The following is a 16,388-nucleotide window of genomic DNA, read 5'->3' on the forward strand; positions in this document are numbered from 1 at the left end:
ATGATATAGAAGAAGCCATTAAAAACCTACCATCCAAGAAAAGCCCAGGACCAGATGGATTCTCAGCTGAGTTCTACAAGACTTTCAACGAAGAACTCATTCCAATACTTCTCAAAGTATTCCAGGAAATAGAAAAGGAGGGTACCCTACCAAATTCATTCTATGAAGCTAATATCACCTTCATACCCAAACCAGGAAAAGACATATCAAGGAAAGAAAATTTTAGACCAATATCCTTGATGAATATAGATGCAAAGATCCTTAACAAAATATTGGCAAACCGTATCCAAAAACATATTAAGAAAATCGTGCACCACGATCAAGTGGGGTTCATCCCTGGAATGCAAGGATGGTTTAACATCCATAAATCAATAAATGTAATCCATCATGTCAATAGACTTAAGGATAAGAATCACATGGTTATTTCAATTGACACAGAAAAAGCGATCGACAAAATACAACACCCCTTCACGCTCAAAACACTAGAAAAAATAGGGATAGTAGGAACATACCTGAACATTGTAAAGGCTATTTATGCTAAGCCCATGGCCAACATCATTCTTAATGGAGAAAAACTGAAACCATTCCCTTTAAAAATGGGAAAAAGACAGGGATGTCCTCTTTTACCACTTCTATTCAACATTGTCCTCAAAACTCTAGCCAGAGCAATTAGGCAGACTAAAGAAATTAAAGGGATATGAATAGGAAAAGAGGAACTTAAGCTGTCACTCTTTGCTGATGACATGATTCTATATTTAGAGGATCCAAAAACCTCCTCCAGAAAACTTCTAGACCTCATCAATGAATTCAGCAAAATAGCAGGCTATAAAATCAACTCACATAAATCTAAAGCATTTTTATACGCAAGCGACAAAACAGCTGAAAGGGAAATGACGAAAACAACTCTATTTGCAATAGCCTCAAAAAAAATAAAATAAAATACTTGGGAATCAATCTAACCAAAGAGGTAAAAGAGCTCTATCTACAATGAAAACCTCAAAACATTGAAGAAAGAAATTGAGGAAGACCTTAGAAGATGAAAAGATCTCCCATGTTCTTAGATAGGCAGAATTAATATTGTCAAAATGGCCATACTACCAAAAGTGCTATACAGATTCAGTGCAATTCCAATTAAAATCCCAATCATGTACCTTACAGAAATAGAGCAACCAATCATGAAATTCATCTGGAAGAATAAGAAACCCAGAATAGCTAAAGCAAGCCTTAGCAGGAAGAATGAAACAGCGAGTATCGCAATACCAGAACTTCAACTATACTACAAAGCAATAGTAACAAAACTGGCATGGTATTGGCACCAAAATAGACAGGTAGATCAATGGTACAGAATAGAGGACACGGACACAAACCCAAATAAATACAATTTTCTCATACTAGACAAAGGTGCCAAAAATATGCAATGGAGAAAAGATAGCCTCTTCAACATATGGTGCTGGGAAAACTGGAAGTCCACATGCAACAGAATGAAACTAAACCCCTATCTCTCACCCTGCACAAAACTCAACTCACCATGGATCAAGGACCTTGAAATCAGACCAGAGACCCTGCATCTTATAGAAGAAAAAGTAGGTCCACATCTTCAACTTGTTGGCTTAGGATCAGACTTCCTTAACAGGACTCCCATAGCACAAGAAATAAAAGCAAGAATCAATAACTGGGATAGATTCAAACTAAATAGCTTTCTCTCAGCAAAGGAAACTATCAGCAATGCGAAGAGAGAGCCTACAGAGTGGGAGAATATCTCTGCCACTCATACTTCAGATAGAGCACTGATTTCCAGAATATATAAAGAACTCAAAAAACTCTACACCAAGAATATAAATGACCCAATCAACAAATGGGCCAAGGATATGAATAGACACTTCACAGAAGAAGATCTACAAGCAATCAACAGATATATGAAATAATGTTCAACATCTTTAGTAATAAGAGAAATGCAAATCAAAACTACACTAAGATTCCATCTCACCCCAATTAGAATGGTGATTATCAAGAATACAAGCAACAACAGGTGTTGGCGAGGATGTGGGGAAAAAGGTACACTCATACATTGCTGGTGGGACTGCAAATTAGTGCAGCCACTCTGGAAAGCAGTGTGGAGATTCCTTAGAAAACTTGGAATGGATCCACCATTTGACCCAGCTATCCCACTCCTCGGCCTGTACCCAAAGGACTTAAAATCAGCATACTACAGAGATACAGCCACATCAATGTTCACTGCTGCTCAATTCACAATAGCCAGATTGTGGAACCAACCTAGATGTCCTTCAATTAATGAATGGATAAAGAAACTGTGGTATATATATACAATGGAATATTGCTCAGCTATAAAGAATAATAAAATTATGGCATTTGCAGGCAAATGAATGAAATTGGAGAATATCATGCTAAGTGAGATAAGCCAATCTCAAAAAACCGAAGGATGAATGATCACGCTGATAAGCAGATGATGACACATAATCGGGGGTGGGAGGGGGACAAGAATGGAGGAAGGAGGGACTGTATAGAGGGAAATGAGGGGTGGGAGGGGTCAGGTGAAGTAAAAAATAACAGAATGAATCAAACATCATTACCCTATGTAAATGTATGATTACACAAATGGTATGCTGTTACCCCATGTACAAACAGAAACAACATGTATCCCATTTGTTTACAATTAAAATTTTAAAAAATTCCTCTGGCAAAAAAAAGAAAATACAGGGCAGAGTGGAGAATTCTGAACAAAGATAGGAATATATGAAGAAAACTTAAATGCAGGTGTGGCTCTTTGTAGCTAGGACAAAGAATGCAAGAGATATGGAAGAGAATAAGAGAAGAGAAAAGGCTTTGTATGGCCATCCTTGGATCTTGGATCTTGGATCCTGGATCTTGCTTGAGTCTGACACAAAGTTTTCCAGCATACACACACACACACACACACACACACACACACACACATACACAATTTTTAGAGGGATAACTGATTCTAATGTAAAGAATGCACTGATGTAGGAATTAAAACCTAATGCCTTAAAAACTTCTGTGTAAACTGTTTTAATCTTTGTGGAAACAAAAGCTTGAACAATGGTATTTTATAGAGCCTAAGGAAGAAGGAGGTAGAAAGTAAGCCCAGGCATCTAGCTATAAAAAGGTACTAGACGATAGAAAGCAAAGAGTGGGAAAAGAAGAAGGTGCAAAAAATATTTTATAAATTGTAAATTAGTAAAGATAACATCAATTCAATGAGATTCAGCATGTATTTATTGAGTGCCTCTGAAATAATTTTCATCTATGTGAGCCAAGAACTGAAGGAAGGAGTAATGTTTTTAAAGGAGTAACTACTCAGATTCTTCCAGTGAAAATACTTATATTCTTTTTAATAATTTCATTTTCAATATTTCCTATAGCATAATCACCCCAAAATTTAAACTGAGTTATTTATGATAATAATTTCCTCCTTTAACAAAAGGCAATGGCATGTGATACCCAAAGACCAGCATATCTGAATCAAGCTCAGTGGTCTAAATAAGCTGTGGACATACTCATAACTATTATTGTCAGGCAGTTTTGCTTTCAAAGAGACTCTGTAATAAAAGTCTAAGGAAGTCATATGTTAGTTCAGGTAATAATAATAATAATAATAATAATAATAATAATAATAATAACAAGCACAAGTTACTCTTGGTGGAGAGGAAATATCCCATAAGCAATATAGGGTTTAAATATTTGTTGACTTGATTATTGTAATGGTGAACCATTCTTTCTTTACTGTTTGAGAACTTGTCCTGGACGTCAGTTCTTATGAATATATGCAAAATTGTTTGATGTATTCAGAGGATATCAAATCAGTATATTGCCTCTTCTATAGAGTATTGACAGAGATCATTAGGTTTTCTTTTTTATATACCTTTGTTTTATTTATTTATTTTTATGTGGTGCTGAGGATCAAACCCAGTGCCCCCACATGTGCTAGGCAAGTGCTCTACCATTGAGCTACAACTCCAGCCTCAAGATCATTATTTTTTCAATTATAGATTCCCCATGGGGAATTTTTTGAGATTTTCATGGGTTTTTCACTTTTCAAATCACTCCTTATTTGAAAGTAAGCTACCATGCCTAATTACACCACAGGTTGGTAGCAATAATGAATAGAAGGAGATTAACTTACTATTCACCAAGTTTTAAGTAGGCTCCCTAAAATTTGGGTGTACACAAAAAATTACAACCACTACTTTCACTAGAATTGGGGAATTTCTATTATATTATTCCCCATTACACTCTTTTTAGAATCTAATTTCCATGGGAAAAAAATATAATGTTAATTATGAGGAAGGGGTCAATTATGTCCTTTTCTCTTCCTATTCTGTTCCTATCTCTGCAAACAACTTCAGTATAATCAGGCAAATTTTACCCTTAGGTAACCTAGAACATGGTCTCAAATTTTCTTTGCCTAATATATAAAAAATGGTGTTAAGAGAAGGTACATGTTGGTAAAGAAGATATGAATTTGAGGGGACCACATTGTGGCCAAAGCAGTGGGTCAAGAACCAGCTGTGGAGTAGAAAATGAGGATGATACAGGCATGGGAGTCACATGTGCCTAGAGCTTTAAGACTTGCCTCTTGTGATGGAAGATGAAAGATGGCACAGAGGATTAGAACATAAAAGACAGTGTGATGAAAAATGTATTCCAGCAACTAATGACGGAGTCTAAACTGAGGTTGTAACCTTAGTGGTTCCTACCTAGGTGCCCTTCAACAGATGTATGGATAAAGAAATTGTGGTATATATACACAATGGAATATTACTCAGTCTTAGAGAAAAATGAAATTATGGCATTTGCTGGTAAATGGATGGAACTGGAGAATATTATGCTAAGCAAAATACGCCAATCCCAAAGAACCAAAGTCTCAATATTTTCTCTGATACGCAGATGCTAATTCACAATAAGGGGCAGGGCAGGGAAGAATAGAGGTGCTTTGGATTAGACAGAAAGGAGTGTAAATAGGGGAGACATATGAGAATAGGAATGATAGTAGAATGAATCAGAGATTATTACCCTATGTGCATATATGATTACATGATCTGTGTAACTTTACATCATGTACAATCAGATGAATGAGAAGTTATACTCCATTTATGTATGATGTGTCAAAATGCATTCTACTGTCATGTAGAACTAATTAGAACAAATGAAAAAAAGATTAAAAATCTTGGTGTTTCCTGTGTCCACACATGCCAGTGCAACCACAGCTATGAATTTGGTAGGTGTGTGCAATGATCTAGGTTCAGTAGTAGGGTAGCTTCTTAATCAGAGTAGGATGTGAGGAAAAGAAGTCTACTCCCACTTTGGCAATGTGATTGTGGTGAGAATTGTGGCATGGCACAATGGGTTACAGATAGCCTCATAACAGTCAATAGTTACAGCCAAGGAGAATTCCATGGCAGTAAAACTGTGCATGAAGAATGTTTGAACCAGGCAAGCAAGTATCAAAGCAACATCATGGATGTTGCCAGAAGGGACAGAGCATGTGCGAGAGGGTAGATGTAACTAAAAGGTCAGTAACTAAAAGCATGAACAGAGAGACATAAGCTCATGGAGGTTTTGTTCTCCTCTCACAACAGCTAGGTGCTCACACTCCCTATCACAGCCAACACATATACGGAGCAGATGGGGAATCCTAAACCATATATGTAGGTGCTCTAGTAAATGGATGGAACTGTAGAATATCATGCTAAGCAAAATAAGCCAATCCCAAAGAACCAAAGCCTGAATGTTTTCTCTGATACGCAGATGCTAATTCACAATAAGGGGCAGGGCAGGGAAGAATAGAGGTACTCCAGGGAATGCACATCAGCAAGAAGGTGTTATGAGATATTTGCAACTTATTGGCTGATCCTATTGTGTATTGCCCTCTATCTTCTATGGATTGACTCCTCCTCTTTAGGGCAAAAGTTTCCTGCCATGTCATTACAATCAAATCGGAAAACAAACATAAAACAAATTTGGAATATCCCAAAATACCACATTAGAATCTTTCAAGGTAATTCAGAGTGAAAAAAAAACCTAATGACACTAGGCAAAAACTATATAACCATGCACAATAAATCAAGTCATGAAGTTCATGAATTTGTTTCTTAATAAAAATTTTGTTAACCATATGTGTGCAATAAAATAAAAATTCAATACCACTTTCTGAATTCACAATTTGTTTTAATCAGAACCAAATGAGCTTTTGATGAAACATCAGATTTTATAAATAGAAAAGGCCTCAATTTCCCTCTAAATGCCATCCTGAAAGATAATTTTCTAGCTGATAGCTGAATACTCTAAGGTATAGTTACTCACTGTGTGGACAGTCCATTACATGTTTGGTTTTCCTAGTACAGTCACAGAACCTATTTCAGAAGCCTTAAGGAAGTATTAGCCCTTTCCTCTGGTGTTCTACAGACTTATGGGTCTTCTGTATGGTATCTTCCCAGAATTTGAGGAAAACAGATATGTTTCTATCAAGTTCTCTCTTTTTCAGAAAAGTGAAAAATTCCCAATTTATATGCCCACTTATTTTGAACCTAATTTTCAGAAACCCTAGTATTCTATTTTAACTATTTTGTACATTGCCATGCTTCCTAACTTTCATAACTTCTATGTGAACATTAGTCAAAACAGAAATCAGCTAAGTGAGATAAGCCAATCTCAAAAAATTAAAGGACGAATGATCTCACTGATAAGTGGATGATAACACATAAGGGGGAGGGTGGGGGGAGTTAGTGTTAGGGTTAGGGTTAGGGTTAGAGTTAGGGAGGGGGGCAAGAATGGAGGAAGAAAGGATTGTTTAGAGGGAAAAGAAGGGTGGGAGGGGTGGGGGGGAAGGGAAAAAATAATAGAATGAATCAAACAACATTACCATATGTAAATTTATGATTATACAAATGGTATGCCTTTAACCCATGTACAAACAGACAAACAACATGTATCACATTTGTTTACAATAAATAAAAAAAAGAAAAAAAAAACAGAAATCAATATACCTCATACTTCTTTTGATTATTTACTCAGTTCATATCATATTTATATGAAGTAAGGATGGAAAGTATAATTGGGTGCTCATAATATGAAAAAGCAATTTTCCTGGAATCCTTGTGTATTTTAATAATTAGCTGGAAAAGCCATTCAAGCTAAGCACTGTTTTTCCAATTTAACCAACTAGAAAATAGAAGCCCAGAATGTTACAGACAATGCAATGGCATCACAGAAAGTGACTGAGACACAAGAATTCTAACACAACTCTTCATGATTTCAGACTTCACATTGTTTTCATTATGCCAAAATGATCATTTCCTGCCACAGATGTTAAATTTATTGTTAACCATAACCTTCTAATATTTTGCATTACTTTTAGAAGTCATATTTCTCATATTTGCACTACAACTCAATAAGTTGTCTTACATATATATACACATATATACATATTGATTTTACTAGAAGATAAGTATGTTTAATTACTCTCAAATTCATTGAATTTAATAATGATGAAATTACAAGTAATAAACCCTATGTACTCCATTATGATTTGGGTCTGGCCAAGTGTCCCATAAACTAGAATATGCTTACATTATCTGGTATTTGGGGTAAACTCAGAGAACATTCAACTGATTAGATGGTTGAATAGAAATGCTCCCAGTGTTATTTGGAAATCTTCCCAACCTGACCTAGGATTCATAAAATAATTATTTACATAATTACTTTCAACTATTACGATTTTTTGCTCATAAGGAATAAGAGTTCAATAAACCTTAAAATGTATCAAATTTTACCAGAAATCCTATTACTTCTGGCTTTTTCTGATTTTATCATTTTTATTCCCAGTATAGGTTCTTTCTATGTCTTTATTAAATGCACTTATCTCCTTAATAAGGTTTAAGTTGCCCCAAACATACAAATTATATCTCATTTCTCAATTTCCTAAACTGTATAATGGAGGTGGTCTAACAACTTAGACCACTACTTTACACTAAGCAAGAAATTAATAAATCAAACATTGGAATTTTTCATCATTTCATTATCCATGGGTAATGTGGATCCAATAAAGACACAACATAGTCAGATTTGCACATTTATATAACAAAACAAACCATTCTTCTAGCCTTTTATGCCAACTATTCTTTCTATACCCTCTATGGGAAAATACCAATTTTCTAACTGTTCTCCCAATATACCATGCTTCCTTGAAAAATTATGCCTTTGTTTATATTCTTTTGATGGCAATTCCACTCCCCCTTTTTATTTCCCTTTTTGCAAACTACTGCTTATCTTGTAGTATGTAGGTTAAATGGAATCTCATCTATAACTCTTTGCTGGATTGTCTCAAGCAGAAATTTGCTATTTTCTGTGGTCTCATTTCATTCTTGCTTTTTTTTTACATTTTTGATAGACTTATCAAATTTTGGAACACTATATTCATGTATATTATTACTGTGACATCTGAATTCCCCATAAGATTAAATTGCCCTTAGTGTAGAAACTCTAGCATAGGTAGCTATTATCACGGCCCAGCCCAAAGACTAGCCCTGGATGATTCTTATTAATAGAAAAACATAAATAATTGCATATTCTGTGTGATTTGAAAGCCATGTTTTTAACTACCAAATACAAGTACCCACTCCCATGAGGATCCATGTACTTGCATGAGAATCCATTTAAAAAATCCTATGCCCACTTTCATGAGCATCAACCCTCTTCTGCAAGAATCTACCCACTCACAGGAAAATCTTCATATTCTCACAAGAATCTGTTGCTTTGTCCTATAGTGAAACATCATGGCAGGAGTGCACTATCGATTAAAACCATTCACTTTATGTACAAGAAGTAAAAAGGGGAGGAGGGAGGGCCCAGAGTTCCACTGTTCCCTCCAAGGTTACTTCCCCAGGGACCTGAAGACCTCCCACTAGCCCAGCCTCTTAAAGATTCCACACCTACCCCCAAAGAGTACCAAGCTGAGGACCAAGTCTTTATCAAATTCCTTTGGGGTACATTTGAGATCCGAGGCACAGCAGGGGCTTCACAGATATTAGTAAATTAAAGATACTAAATGGGGAATTATTCTGGATTATCTGAGTGGGCCCAATGTAATTAAAAGGGTCTTTATACAAGAAACAGGCAGGAGAGCTAAGAGAAGAAAATGTGTCAAAGAAGCCAGAGTAATGTGACATGAGGAAGATTCCAGTAGTCTTTGCTGGTTTTGAGGATACAGGAAGGGGCCATGATCCAAAAAATACAGGTCACCTCTAGAAGCTGGAAAAGGCAAAGAATAGATTCTTCCCCAGAACCTCCGGAAAGAACTCGGTCCTGCTGACACCTTGGCTTTTTCCATATAAGACTCATTGTGAACTTTTGATCCCTAGACTTATGAGACAGTAAATGTGTATTTTAAACCACTAAATTTTGGTAAATTGTTCTAGTAGCATTAGGAAACTAATATAGCTGAGGAAGAACCTGCTTCCAAACTCACTCAAATTGTTGACAGAATTCATTTTCCTATGATCATAAAACCAAAGATCCTGGGTTATTGCTGGCTGTTGGCTAGAGACCACCCTCAGCTCCTAGAAGTCCTTAACCTGATAAAGAGCATCTAAAAAAGTCCCTCCTGTTATCATTATGCTATCATTATACTTAACATAAAAAGTCTGAATATGTTTTCCCCAAAAATTGGATGTCTGCTTTTCACCACTCTTCTTCAACATCACACTAGAAGTCCTAGAAATAAAGAAAGAAAAAGAAATTTAGAAAATAAAGATCAGAAACTATTATCATTTGGATCTTAAGTGTTCCTCAAAGGCTCATATGTTACAGGCTTGGTGCTATTGGAAGCCTTTAAGAGGTGGCGTCTAGTGGAAAAAAGGTAGATCATAGGGGCATGCACTTGAAGGGGATATGTGGACCCAAGCCCTTCCTCTCCCTTTTTGCTTCTTGGTTACCATGATGTGAGCAGCTCTGCTCCACCTCGTGCTCCCTGCCATAGTGATTTGCCTCACCCCAGGCCTGAATGCAACGGAGCCAACCAACCATGGACTGAAACTTCTGAAACTATGAGCCAAAATAAACCTTTTCCTCCTCCTTTCATTAGTCTCAGGCATATGTTGTAACAATGAAAAGCCGACAAAACAGAAACTAATAAATAAAATTGTTCACAAACAAAACAACAACTATCTACATGAAAAATCCCAAGGAATCTACAAAAAAAAAAAATCGTCCTATAATAGGTGAGTTTAGAAAGGTCACAGGATAGAAGGGCAATATAAAAATCCATTGTTTGGACTGAGGTTGTACCTCTCAATAGCAGAGCATGTACCTAGCACACACAAAGTTCTGGGTTCAATTTCCAGCACACATACATACACAAAATCACCAAAAACCAAAAAAATAAAAATAAAAATAAAAACACATATGTTTATGTTTATATGTCATCAATGAACATATTTAGGTATAAATATAATAAAATGTGTGCAGGATCTATATATTGAAAAGTATCAAGCAATAAAAAAAGCCAGAGGAGACCTAAATAAATGAAGAGATATACTATGTTCAAGAATTGTGAGAGTCAATGTTAAGGTTTACCTCAATTTACCTCAGACTAATTGAAAGATTTAGCACAATTCCAATTAAAATACCAATAGGATTTTTTTGTTGTTGTTCAAATCAACAAGCTGATTTTAAAAAAGGCAAAGGATACCAAAAAACACTTTGAAAAAGTAGTTAGAGAACTGATACTACCTGATTTTTATTTTTTTAGGCTTAAAAGTTACACTAAGAAAGACAACAGTGTAGTATGGGTGAAAGAACAGAGACAGACCAATAAACCAGTAGAGTTCATGAGAGAAATGTCTATTTTTCCTCTGCTCTCCAACGATCAACACAGAAGACTTCTGTGACCCTAAAAGATGTGTGGATTTCTCCACACCAGCAGGCAAGCAATCCTACAGTTGACACCATCTGGATGTCCTCTTATCCAATTCAGTTCTGTCACTACCTGGAAGTAGCATCTGATCCCATAGGTTAAAGGTTTAGTCCCTAAGACTGCCCCTACACTTCAGACCCAGAACTTATGACCAGTTACAAATTAGGATTTCTATGACCCTCTGTTCAGGTTCAATCAGTTTGCTAGAGTGAATTACAGAATTCAGGGAAACACAATCCTTATATAAAGGATTATAAACTTTATTATAAAGGATGTCTTAAAGGATACAAAAAACTTTTTAAAGGCACCTAGGGGCTGGTGTTGCGGCTCAGTGATAAAGCACTTGCTTAGCACACATAAGGCACTGGGTTCAATCCTCAGCACCACATAAAAATAAATAAAAGTTATCCATCTACAACTAAAAAATATGTTTTTAAATGCAGCTAAATGGAGAGACACATAGGGCAAGACCTGGAAGAGTCCTGAGTACAGGAGTTTCTATCCTGTGGAGTTGGGGTACACAGTCCTGGTTTACCTTCCTGAAAGCCTTCCCATGTTCATCCATACAGAAGCTCTTCAAACCCTGTCCTTCTGGGTTTTTATGGAAATTTTGTTGCTTAGGCATGATAGCTAATAGACTTGGTAAGGAAACCAAGCAAGACCCATCTGTCCAGATTCTTCTTGGTCTCTCTGTGAAGCATTCCCTCCTCCAGAATGTGAGATAGAATCCCTCTAAAATGAGGTAGGTTTTATAACTTACTATCAGACAAGGTACATCAGAGAGTTTCTTTATAGCCAGTTAAAAGCAAGAGATTAGACTTTCCCACTATGGGAAGGAAGTTATAAGCCAAGAACAAACCATGGTCAAAAACCAAAATATCACAATCCAGAAATAGACCCACACAAATATAATCAATTAATTTTTATCAGTTTTATTGAGGTATAATTGATATAAAAAGAATTGAACACATTTAATATGTACAGTTTGATGGGTCTGGACATATTTAAACCCCCATCATAATGGCCAACTCAATTCTGACAAAGGTGCAAAGGCAATTCAATAAAGAAAGTTTTTTCAACAAAAAGAGCTAGAACAATTGGACATCATATACAAAATAAAGAAAATGAATCCATATCTCATACATTATGCACGAATTAATTTAAAATGGATCAAAGACCTAAATGTAAACAATAAAACTATAAAAGTCTTCTTATAAAACATAAAGCAAAATCTTGTGATCTTAGTTGGGCAGGGGTCTTACACATAACACCAAGAGCACAACCCATAAAAGACAAAATTAATAAGCTGGATTTCATAAAATTGAAACATTCATCTACAAAAGATATTGTCAACAGAATTTTTAAAAAGTCAGCGAATGGCAGAAAAATTTTGTAAATTACATAACTGAAAAAGAATTTGATCTAGAATATATAAAGAACTCTCAAAATTCAATGATAAGACAATCAGCCAAAATTTTTAAAATAGACAAAGAATTTAATAGACATTTTACAAAAAAGATTAAATGGATGGCACATAAGCACAGGGGGAAAAGTGCTACATTATTAATCACTAAGAAAATTTAGTGAAAATCAATGAGATGCCCATACCTAATTGTTATAATGACTAAAAACAAAACAAAACCAGAAGTTGTTAATACTAAGTACCAGAGAGAATACAGAACAACTGTAACACTCAGACATTGCTGACTGGGAAGAAAAATGATACATCCTCTTTGGAAAACACTTTGTAAGTTCCTTATGAAGTCAAACACATTTACCATACCACTAGCAATCATATTTGCCCAGGTGAAATAAAAAGTTATCATACACATAACCTGTACATAAATGTTTTTAGTGACCTTATTTATAATCACCACAAACCAGACACTAGACAGCCCTAATGTCCCTCAGTTGATGAATCAATGAACCACAGTTTGTATTATAACAAATGAAATATGCCAGAATCAGAATGCTGTATACTGTATGATTCCACTTATAAAACATTCTAAAAAAGGAAAAACAATAGGTTTAGAAAATATTTTATTGGCTGTCAAGGGTCATGAATGGGGGCAGTAGCTGGGTACAAAGAAAGAGATGAAAGAATTTTGAGGGTAATAGAATAGTCCCACATTTCCATATCTTGATTTTGGTGGTGGTTACAAGACTGAACATGTTTGTCAAAATTCACAGAATTTTGGTGTACACCAAAAAGAGTGAATTTTATAACACATAAGTTTTTAAAGTGAATTTAATAATTAGAAAAGGCAAATTTCCCATATGGAATTCCAAATGATTTATGTAGATACTCCATCCTCAAGGAAGTAGAATCTAACTCCTCTACTTTTTAAGTATATTATGCATAGTGACTTTCTTCCAAAGAATATAGAAAGGAAAAAAAAAAAAGGGAAGAAGAGAGAGGGAAGAATACAGCAGTGGAATAACCTAATAAAACACTACCTCAGCCAGATGATCAAAGTTGACATCAACAGTGATAAGCCACAGGTCCCCATGACATGATGTAATGACAACACTTTGCTTCTGTGGTCTTTCTCCCAAAAATCTATAACCCCAGCTAATCATGAGGAAAATATCAAATAAATTCCAATAGAGGAGCATTTTACAAAATACTGGGCCAGTAGTGCTCAAAAACGTCAAGGTCATTATAAACAAGTCTGAGAAACTATACCAGCCAAGAGAAGCCTAGGGCCATGGTGACTAAAAGTAACACTGTAACCTGTGTGGGAACTTGAACAGAAAAAAGACATTAGGAAAATATAAGGAAGTGAGAAGAAAGTGCAGACATTAGTTAATAATAGGTATCAATATTAATTAACAAATGAGTCATACAAATTAATATAAGCTGTTAATAATATGGTATGAACTTTATGGGAATTCTCTATACTATCTTTGTAACTTTTTTGTAAATCTAAAAATGTTCTAAACAATAAGGTGTGTGTGTGTGTTTAAGAAGGAAAGAGATTGGGTAATATCCTTGTCCATTTGGCGCTGCTGTAACAGAATAACCCAGACTAGGTCATTTCTAACAAACAAATTTATCTGGCTCATGGTTCTATAAGCTGGGAAGTCCAAGAGTATAGCATTAACATCTAATGAGAACTTTGGTACTACATCATCCTGTGGTAGAAGGGCAAGAGGGAACTGAAACTTGCTTTTATACTCACTCCCATGATAATTACATTACCATACTCTTGAGGACAGAGCCCTTGTGACCTAATTACCACTCATTGAGTCCCACCTCCCAACACTGTTGCATTGAGGAATTAATTTATCAATACATGAATTTGGGGGGACATATTCAAACCATAGCACACAGTCATTGGAATAGGACAAAAAGTCAACAGAAAAAAATTCTTAGGATAAGAGAGATTTATAGGCTGAAATTTTTAAAAAGCCAATAAGAAAAGGGGAATGAAGGATTCAGAACAAGGACAGATTAAGCAGAACAAGGAGAAAAAGGAAACAGAATCAAAGGCATACACGGTTGGAGTATTTGACCATCTACATAAGGAGGATTCCCTCATATTCTGAGACTTTAGGAAAGGAAGAGAGGATAAATGGATATCCCTATTACCTTCACTTCTTAAGATAAGGAAAGATTTCCAAATGGAAAACCCTGAACTCTTTAATGAAAACTATGATTCCTTGATTTTTACCATAGCAGTCTCATATCAAGATTTTTGAATGTCAGTTCTAATAAAAAAGAATGCCCCCATCCCCCATCCCCGTGCTTGTGTTGACAAAATGGATGTAAAGGGGTTGTTGCCCTAAAGATACAAACTCTAAGCAGATGCTGTGGTTTGGATTGGCTTCAGTGTCCCCAAAGCTTCGCTTGTTGAAATTTAATCCCCATATTGTTAATGTATTAAGAGGATAGAAACTTAATCTGACTACAGTGTGTAGAGGTAGCAGTTGGGGAAATGATTAAGATTAGATAAGATTATTAGGGTGGAGCCCTGAGATTGATATTATAGCTCCTTAAGAGAAAGTACTGTGTCTTATTCTTATTTACATCTCTTCTAATTATCAGCACAATGCCTGGCATATTATCAATACATGATACACCGTTTTTTAATGAAGGAATTAATCAACATAAACTTCTATAGTAATATTACTATAGTCTCCTTTTCTCTGTAGATCTGTCAAACAGCCTAAAAATAAAAAAGTAAAAACAGTTCAGAAAACCCTACCTGTGGAACTGTTGGTCCAACATAATTCTTAAGGTTAGGGGACCTCCAGACTGTATGGAAAGTCTGATCTTTAGTGTTAGTTTAACAACAAGAAATAAAAAAGATAGAGCCTCCTCAAAAATAAGTACTAATTTTAGAACTCTATGCATTAATTCTCAAAGGTAGGAATTTGGACTCTCAAGTCAGAACATCTGGTTTTCAACCTCACTGCCATCGCACAGTAGTTATGTGATCTTAAGCACATTATTTAACTTCTCTGTTGCTCAATTTCATTAGCAGAGAAATGTAGAAATTAACAATACAGTCCCTCAAGGAGATGATAAGAAAATCAGTGACAATATATTTGAGATGTTTAAAATAGTACCTAGCACTTTGTGTTTCAAAGTGATAGAATAGCAATTTTAATAATGTTATACTTACCTTATACCCCCTATTGATAAATTCCACATTCCAGATAAAATGAGTTCCTTTGTTTCTTCCACAGCACCTGGGACAAGGTGGGAAAAAAATACTAGATGCTCAACAAATAATATGAATTACATTTGAGATATATAAATTGAATGCACAAGAAAATGAAGGTATGTTAAACTGTAAATGCAATTAACCTAATAAAAGCGTTCTGGGCCTGTGTGCATATCTTCAATAATTTCCTTGTAATTAATTGCTAGATGTTTTATGACTTGATCTTTTTGAGGGACTTTTCAAAGCATGGAATTTGTTGTAATGCACACTATAGTCTTCAGAACTTTGGCCTCCTGACAAGCTGGCTGTTTGAATAGTCTGAGTGATGAGGATACTGCAGCAAAAGTGGGTTACATGACCGCCCAGATTTGCTGGTGGAGATGGAAGACAATAATCTCAGCAAACAGAGCACAGGCGGGCTGGGCCAGCGAGGGACTTTGTGAAGGCTCATTTGGACACTCGGCAGGCCAGTGGGTACCGCGCGCGAAGTAAGTGCCCTAATGTCAGGGTTGTCAGCCTGGAGACCTGATGGGCGGCTTATTGGTACCGCTAAATGACTCATTCTCCCTACTCCAGGCACGTATTGGTGGCAATATCCACTCAGATCCCGCATTCGCCTTGGTGCTAGCTGGAGGGGTGAGCGGTCGCAGCCCCCCGCATGGCCCCTCCCAGGTCGCCTCCTGCGGGCTGGCGCTGACCTTGCCGAGGGCGACCGGACTAGCGCAGTCCGGGTGCCGCAGTGCCGGCCGCTCGAGGGGGCGCCC

The sequence above is a fragment of the Sciurus vulgaris genome (assembly GCF_902686455.1).
Source record: "Sciurus vulgaris genome assembly, chromosome: 15".
NCBI lineage: Eukaryota > Metazoa > Chordata > Mammalia > Rodentia > Sciuridae > Sciurus > Sciurus vulgaris.